At 35.6% G+C, this 8,930-nt stretch overlaps 1 long non-coding RNA gene across 1 annotated transcript in view; it reads left to right on the top strand.

The window, feature by feature from the left end:
* Window positions 1–3,433: 3,433 nt before the first annotated feature.
* The window catches only part of LOC122453035, a 283,162-nt gene continuing 277,665 nt past the window's right edge, over window positions 3,434–8,930 (top strand). Inside the window, exon 1 of the long non-coding RNA XR_006272928.1 lies at window positions 3,434–3,526. This is a non-coding gene — a long non-coding RNA (uncharacterized LOC122453035). The remainder of the gene's footprint in view (window positions 3,527–8,930) is intronic.

Raw genomic sequence — 8,930 nt, 5'->3', positions numbered from 1 at the left:
TGTTATTACTGTTGTTTAGTCTCTCAGTTGTGTCTGACTCTTTGAGACCCCATGGACTGTAGCCCATCAGGCTCCTCTGTCCATGGGATTTCCCAGGCAAGGATACTGGAGTGGGTTGTCATTTCCTCTTCCAGGGAATCTTCCCAAATCCAGTGACAGAACCCATGTCTTGTGCATTGGCAGGTGGATTCTTTACCACTGAGCCACCATGAAAGCTTAGTTTGGTTAATGAACTTTTAAAAGATTTGTACTATGATATCATCTGGCAGAGGACAGAACTATATAATGGTTAGAACACAAGCTCTGGACTAGCATTACTTACTTTTTCTGTGACCTTGGGAAATATGATTGATGTCTCTGTACCCTTTTCTCCCCACATCTGTGCAACAGGGCACAGGGAAATAGCAGTTGTCTTGTAGGATTGTTGTTAAGATGTAATGAGAGGATACATGTAAAATGTGTGGTAAATATTCAGTTGTATGCAGTAAATGCCTTTTGGCACATTCTATCACCATCTTTGCATTGTTTTTCTCCAAGGTTCTCACTGCAATCAAATGCACTGGATTATGAAATATTGGCTCCCTGAACTAGAACATAAGCTCCGTGGAACCATGTATGTTTTGTTCTCTGTATCCTCATGGTCTAGGACAGCAGCCCATACCATCTCACAAATGTGTTGAATAAATTAGTTATTATTATCATCACTATTATTATCATCTGTTTCAGACACTATGCTTTTCAAAACTTCTGAAAATACTGTTCAGGTTTGCGCAGTTACTGAGAGGCTTAAGATATATTTGATTTGTAATCATAGAATTTAATAGTTTATAGAAACATCAGAGTATATTGAGTTTAACCTCTTCAATTTATAAGAGAGCTTAAAATGTCCTGAGGCCAGGAATATTAAGTGGTATTCCACCAGTTAAGAATTACCCAGTGGCAGATAAGATCTGGCATCAAGGCCTTTGACACCCAGTGCAGCATTCCTTCTTCTGTGGCCCACTGACTTCTAATTCAGGAACCAACATGGCTCTTGCCTTTCAGTGGGTCAAGCCTCATTCCAGATGAAAACTCAGGTCCTGTTTCATCATTGTGTTTTACTCCAAACTTCTCATCACCTCTGGTTGATTGGTCACTGTTGTCATCCATGTTTCTCACAGTGATAGAATTTATTTGAATGATAAAGTGTACTTTAGTCACAAGATATGTCTAGAGATGGCTGAGGATTACAAGGGGTCAGGAAAGCAGGTCCTCTCCTGATCATTAAGTGAGAAGTTGTGCACCTTTTATCAGCTCTGTTTGGAGTCCATCCCTGGCTTTTGAGATTGCCAATATATTTCATTTGGGGAGAAAATCAAAACAAATAAAAGCTTTAAAGGTTATCATACTTCTGGCTCCAGAGCTGTCTAGGAGAAAAGAAGGTATGAATTCATCTCCAAAATATCATGTACTGTTTCCAGTATGGTAAGCAATGTGGCTGGAGTTTACAGATATTTTTAAAGGCACACCTTTTCCTCAAGGAGTTTACACTCTAGCTGAAAAATTCATCCCACAGTACGTAACAGTGACAATAGTTAGAACATGAAGAGTGAAGATGAAGATAAAAATTTGAAGGAGCTTAGAGGAGGGAAAAAAAAATCACTTTCTGGGAGTGAATGGGATGTTGATGTAAGAGGCAACATCTTAAGTAGATTATCACGGCTCAGTGGTATTCTCCAAATTTCATGCATCTTGGCTGAAACACATTTTTAAAGTTGATTGATTACTTAAGGTCTGTTTTACTTCATGACATTTTATATTTTCATGTGTGCTGTTTAATAGACACATCTATATGCAACCTAGTGCAATCAAAATAGTTTATTTCTCAAAAAGAGGTTTTTGTTGCAGGTATTGCTTTGTATTTGTTTGATACTCACAATTATAAGCATTTACTTCAATTTATGAATGATAATATATTCCTAAGAGAAAAAATTGTATCTTACACATACACATGTGAAATATTTAGAGTCTCTGTATATAGTTAAGAATTAAACAGGCCCTTTATGGACATTGTGGATTTGACTCATGTAACTGATTACAGAATGGTTGAAACACAAAAGGTTTGCAAACCAAAGTCCATTATGATATAGTAGGGAGTACTGAAGGGACCCCAGAACTGAACCTATGGCTTTTACATTAAAAGTCCCAGAAAACAGTTGCCTCCAAAGACTTTTTTTTCCCCTTGTGAGTGTATCTTTCACTTAAAATAATTTACTGCATTTATTTTAATAGTTGATCTCTTTCCTGATCCTTATTTACAAAAGTACATATAATGCTGGTAATTTAAGTATCTTTAGTTTTGCTAAATATTTTACAGTGCATTGAATGTGCCATGGTAACTAGAAACTTGAAAGCTCTTTTTTTTTTTATTGAGGTCTAATTTGCATATAACTATGTCAGTATCAGTTGTATACAAAAATAATATCTGTATATATTGCAAAATGATGACCACATGATGTCTTGAAAGTTTTGATTAATTTTATTAAACCATATATCATATTTTCCATTTACCCATTAAAAAAACAACAAAAAACAAATATGATTTTTTGAAGCAAGAATGACAGGGATATGATTTGCCTCAGTTTACTGCAGTGACAGCACTTCATTTTCTACTCTTCCCCTCCATTCTGACTTTGCCCTATCCCTGCCCAGCTGAAGAGGCTGTGAGGCTCTTAGCATCCGTGTCCTTAGAATCCATGCCCTATGTTGGTTGGTTTCCAGCCTGTGGGTTGCTCTAGCTACCCATTCTGTTTGCTGGTTCCTAAAGCTACGGTTGCAGCCTTAGTCTTTTGTTTCTCACATTGAACACGCTGACAGACGTGCTCACTGAACATTTTAACCAGCATACTTAGGCTGGCTTCTTCTGAAGCTGATGAAATTACCAAAACAATTTCATGCTCCTCTGAAGAGCAAAGGGAAGGAAAAACCAGAAAGATGGATCATAACGCAGCCACTGTGCAAGATGTCTCAGAGCTTTAACAGAGCATAAGAACAATGGTATTCAGTGACTTTGGGGGGCCATGTTTTCTCTCATGATGAGAACTGGATTAAAACAGCTTACTCAGACCCTGTGTACTATATCTTATTATAATTAGCTTTTACACTATTATTGGATTTTAGACCAGATTAGCCATTGCTATTTGTGCAGAGAGGTCAATCAATTTTTTTGTAAGTATCTTGGGACAGGTTTCCTGAGGTCATGAACATGTGACTATACCAAGAAGAATGATTTATTATCAAATATTTGTTGAACTGTTATTATGTGAAGGAGACTTATTTAAAGTGTAAATATTTATGCAGGACACACTCCTTGCTCAAAGGATCTTGTGCACAGTTGTTAAAACTGGTGTGGGACCTTCTATGACTGAAGAACATCAAGGGCATATTCAAGGATAAGAGGACTTTCTAGTGGTTGATAGAATATTAGATCTGAAGCTCTTTGAGAAATCATCTACTCCTCCCATCTTATTCTATGGGTATGATAACTGTAAGTGTGACTTGCCCAAGATCACTCAGACATTGGGGAAAAGTCAAATATAAACATACTTGTCCTTCCTTTAAATCTGGTAATTTTTTTTCATGATATGACATGTATATTTATACTGTTTTAAGCAGATCAAATGCAGTTGAATTTTACTTGTTTTAGTTTAGTACTTATTGTTGATTGTTTTAATCCTAATGTGTTTAATCTGGTTTTCTCTGTGTTGTATATTTTTAGCTGCAGGAGAGAGAATAAGAGAAAAACTTCTCTATTTTGCACTTCAATTTTTCATTTTTTGTTAGTACTAATTTGAAACTTTTCATTATATAAGTAATACCCAGTAATTGAATAAAACTAGAAGATAAGGAAAATGAGAAAACTAAATTCAATGATAAAACTAGGCCCAATCTCCTAGAGAAAACCACTAAATATATATATTTATATATATTTTTCTTTGCAATAAAAATGGGATCATATTTAACCTACTATTTTATACTTCATTTTTTCATGTAACTATTACATGAGCATTTTTTATGTGAGTAAGTATGTTCAGAATAACACTTTTGTTGGAATGACAAAATAGTCTGTTTCATTCATTTTATATTGTGGACATCTTACTTATTGTCAATTTTTGAACACTTTGAGGACATTTTTGTTGTTGTAAATATTCTGTAATGAAGATCCATAAATTGCACATTTATACATAATTATTTCCCTTATATTTTCAGAAGTAGTTTTCCTGGATCAGAGAATACACATACATGCTAGACTTTTGATACACAGTGAGTCCATCACCAACACTTTTTATTCCTGATTTCAAAAATTTTTTTTTCATTTATTTTTATTAGTTGGAGGCTAATTACTTTACAATATTCAAGTGGGTTTTGTCATACATTGACATGAATCAGCCATGAAGTTACATGTATTCCCCATCCCGATCCCTCCTCCCACCTCCCTCTCCACCCGATTCCTCTGGGTCTTCCCAGTGCACCAGGCCCGAGCACTTGTCTCATGCATCCAACCTGGGCTGGTGATCTGTTTCACTATAGATAATATACATGTTTCGATGCTGAAATTTGCAGTTTGTATTCAGAGCTGCAGGACTTTAAAATCTGGCTAGGGTAAATAAGTTTATTTAAAAAAAAACCAAAACAACCCTTTCCAGTGGGATATGTTGGGTCACACTGGCTTAATATTCATGCAGCAGGGTTATCATTTCCTGAAATACATTAAATAGGTGATATCAATCAGAGACTGATGATAATTATTCAAGATAAGGGTCTCCTCATCTCTGTCTTTCAAAGGCAAGAAGATGATGATTCCAAATTTAGCAATGGCATCAGGAGATGGCTTCTGTCACGTCTTCATACCTCTTTATCAGAGTCTTCTGACTCACACTTGGTACATCTGGAATGTAAACTAAATGTATGGTTCTATGAGACGTGGGAGTGTTCAGATGTTAACTATAAAGCAAACACTGTAACTACCTAGAGGACACTGTGATTCTCTTACTTAGAACTTTTTATTTGGACCATTTTAAAAGTCTTTATTGAATTTGTTGTAATGTTGGTTCTGTTTTATGTTTTGGATTTTCCACTGCAAGGCGTGTGGGATCTTAGCTTCCCAACCAGGGGTGGTAGAACCTGCACCTCATGCATTGGAAGGTAAAGTCCTAACCACTGGACCACTAGGGAAGTCCCTGTGGTTGCTTATTGACATGAGAATATGTAGCAGTCATTTTTAAAACTTGGTTTACTAAAACCTGCTAGATGTGTTTAATGAAACTATTAAATTCAGTGAGATTTGCACTCATAGTTTAAAAGTAAGATTATACTTCTTAATAGATGAACATTTTCAAAGAGAAAAAAAAACCCCACACATTTATTTTTTGCAATGATAATCTTTTACATTTTGGTGCCTAATAGACTACAAAATCCTTGGTTTTCTTGGATAAGAAATAACTGAGCTCATTAAATGCATGTTGCTTTGAGATAATGGTGTTTTGTGATAATGTTTGTAGTGTCAAACATGATGTTTCTGCATAGAAATTAACTATCTTTGTTTTTGAAACAGTCTAAGCACTCAAGGGAAAATATTCTTGCATTTGTTTTATACCATCTGTGATTAAAATCATTCATATTGTAAATTATAAAATATCTCCAAAGGTAAGATTATTTTACAGCTAAATATTTTGTCATTAAGTAAATATTTATATAACTTTAGCTAATGCTGTAACTCAATTTATAATGTTTAAAATTATTTTACCATATTTACCATATATCCCAAGTATGGGTTAGCTCATTCTTTGGAATGGGCAACTGTTGCTTTCAATTTTTATTTTTTGTTTACAGGTTCTGTTTATTTTGATTAGTGGATTCTGGGATAGTTCTAGAAAAATATTCAAATTTGATTAGTACTTTTGTGGGATAGTGTGGATTTTGTACTTTATACCTACACTCATATGAGTAAATATTATTATGTCAGATGAGCTTGTGTGTGTGTTAGATGCTTCAGTCATGTCCTACTCTTTGTGACCCCATGGACTGTAGCCCACCAGGCTACTATGTCCATGAAATTCTCCAGGCAAGAATACTGGAGTGGGTTCAGATGAGCTTAGTCTACTTGAAAAACAAAGAGGAGGGTAATGCAATACTGAAAAGTATTGCAAAGTAGGACAGGTCTACTTTGATGGAATGGAGAGAAATGGGGGGAAAAAGCCTAGAGTATAGATGACCTCCAGCTTAGGGCTGATTCAGGTATTGAGTCTTTGCGACCCCATAGACTGTAGGCCACCAGGCTCCTTTTTTCCATGGAATTCTCCAGGGATTGAACCCTGGTATCCTGCATTGAAGGCAGTTTCTTTACCATCTGAGCCACCAGGGAAGCCTAACTGAGAGTTATGGGTAATTATTAGGAAGAATGAAAGTCCTGAGCACCTGCCTGGGTGGGTGTTTGCCCATGTTAAGAGCCATATTTCACTTGACCTTGATACTCCTTGTAAATCCAAATATTTGCTCAGGATAACTCTTTCCTCTGCTTCATCACTTCCTTTCTCTCTTTCAGATTATAGTTTAAGATGCACTTCTTCCAGGACAATTTCTGTAAAATCCAGTGGCCTCCAAACCACCAACATAATTCTGGATCCTCTCAACTACTCATCACTTTTGTAATCACTGCAGCTCCGCTTTTTATAGGTAGAATATGTGTCTGTGCCATTTTCCTTATTAAATCACAATCATGTAGCTGTGACCAAGTTTAATCTTTACGGTGTTCCCTGAAACACTAAACAAAATAGTTATATAGCTGAACATTTCTAAATAACCATAGTACCAAGGGGAATTTTATACCGATTTTCTTAAGCAGTAAATTGAAAATATTTCTACTTGGATTACAAGGCAGGAGAGGAAGAAGGAGATAAGTCTGAGCATTTAGATAGGTCTTGAAGATTTGCTGAACATTATACTGAATTTTTTTTTTTACACATTACCTCATATAATCTTCATCATTGTTTGTGTGGGAGAGAAACTGTTAAATTCATTTTGGAGATAAAGACATAAAGAGTTCTATTCTGATGAGGCTCAGAGAATTCAGACACTTGGTCTAGGATACATAATTAGTAAGTGGAAGCATTGGAATAAGAACACAAAAATGTGTGATAGGAAACATTCATTTTCTTAGCAGATTCTAACATCTTAATATCCATTTCCTACTGGCCTGATTCTAATGATGTAAAGTAATGCTTTCAAACCTCTTTTCTTTTTTTTTTGATAATTGAGTTTTGAGTTTTTTAAAAATAATTTTATTTTTAAAATGTTAATTTATTTTTATTTTTGGCTGTGGTGGGTCTTCATTGCTGCTTGGATTTTTCTCTAGTTGTGGAGAGTGTGGGCTATTCTTCTTTGCAGTGTGTGTATTTCTCATTGTAGTGGCTTCTCTTGTTGTGGAGCATGAGCTCTAGGGTAAAGAGACTTGAGTAGTTGTGGCTGGGGGGCTGAGTGGTTGTGGTTCCCAGGCTCTAGAACACAGGTTCAATAGTTCTAGTGCATGGGCTTAGTTGCTCTGCAGCATGTGGGATCTTCCTGGACCAGGTATTGAAACCATGTCTCCTGTATTGGCAGGTAGATTCTTTACCACTGAGCCACAGGGAAGTCCCATACCTCTTTTTTATTTTAAACTTTCCGAGCTCTGACTGGTGCTGAAATTTTCTGTTTCAGTCATTGATTCTACTGTATGGTTTGAGAATTTTATGATGTATGATCACATAGCGGGTTCTTTACTCACCTGATCTAAAAATATAGGGCCATTGCCTTTTTAGCCTGGAAAGGACTCTAGGAATCAATGCATTCTTTAAGGCCATAGGCCTTCTCTGCTTCTCACAAAATATCCAATTAAAAACTGTTGTGAAAATCAATACACAGAAATCACTTGCATTCCTATATATTAACAATGAAAAATCAGAAAGAGAAATTAAGGAATCAACCCAATTCACCACTACAACAAAAAGAATAAAATATATAGGAAATATAATATAATAAATAAAATATTTAAAATATCTAGGGATGTCTCTACCTAAAGAGACAAAAGAACTGTATACAGAAAACTATAAGACACTGATGAAAGAAATCAAAGATGATATAAACAGATGGAGAGATATTCCATGTTCCTAGGTAGGAAGAATCAATATTGTGAAAACAACTATACTACCAAACGCAATCTACAGATTCAATGCAGTCCCTATCAAATTACCAATGGCATTTTTCACAGAACCAGAACAAAAAACTTCACAATTCATATATAAACACAAAAGACCCTGAATAGCCAAAGCAGTCTTGAGAAAGAAGAATGGACCTGGAGGAATCAACCTTCCTGACTTTAGATTATCCAACAAAGCTACAGTCATCAAGACAGTATGATACTGGCACAAAAACAGAAATATAGTCCAATGGAACAAGACAGAGAGCCCACAAATAAACCCATGCACCTATGGGTACTGTATTTTTGACAAAGGAGGCAAGAATATACAATGGGACAAAGACAGTCTCTTCAGTAAATGGTGCTGGGAAAACTGGACAGCTACATGTAAAAGAATGAAATTAGAATACTTCCTAACACCATAAACAAAGATAAATTCAAAATGGATTAAAGACTTAAATATAAAACCAGAAACTACAAAACTCTTAGAGGAAAACATAGGCAGAACACTGGATGATATAAATCAAAGCAGGATGCTCTATGACCCACCTCCTAGAGTAATGGAAATAAAAACCAAAGTAAACAAGTGGGACCTGATTAAAATTAAAAGCTTTTACACAGCAAAGGAAACTATAAGCAAGGAGAAAAGGCAACCCTCAGAATGGGGGAAAATAATAGCAAATGAAAACTGACATAGGGTTAATTTCCAAAATATACA

This window comes from Cervus canadensis, chromosome 1 (assembly GCF_019320065.1).
Source record: "Cervus canadensis isolate Bull #8, Minnesota chromosome 1, ASM1932006v1, whole genome shotgun sequence".
NCBI lineage: Eukaryota > Metazoa > Chordata > Mammalia > Artiodactyla > Cervidae > Cervus > Cervus canadensis.
This window is presented reverse-complemented; position numbering and strand designations above follow the sequence as displayed.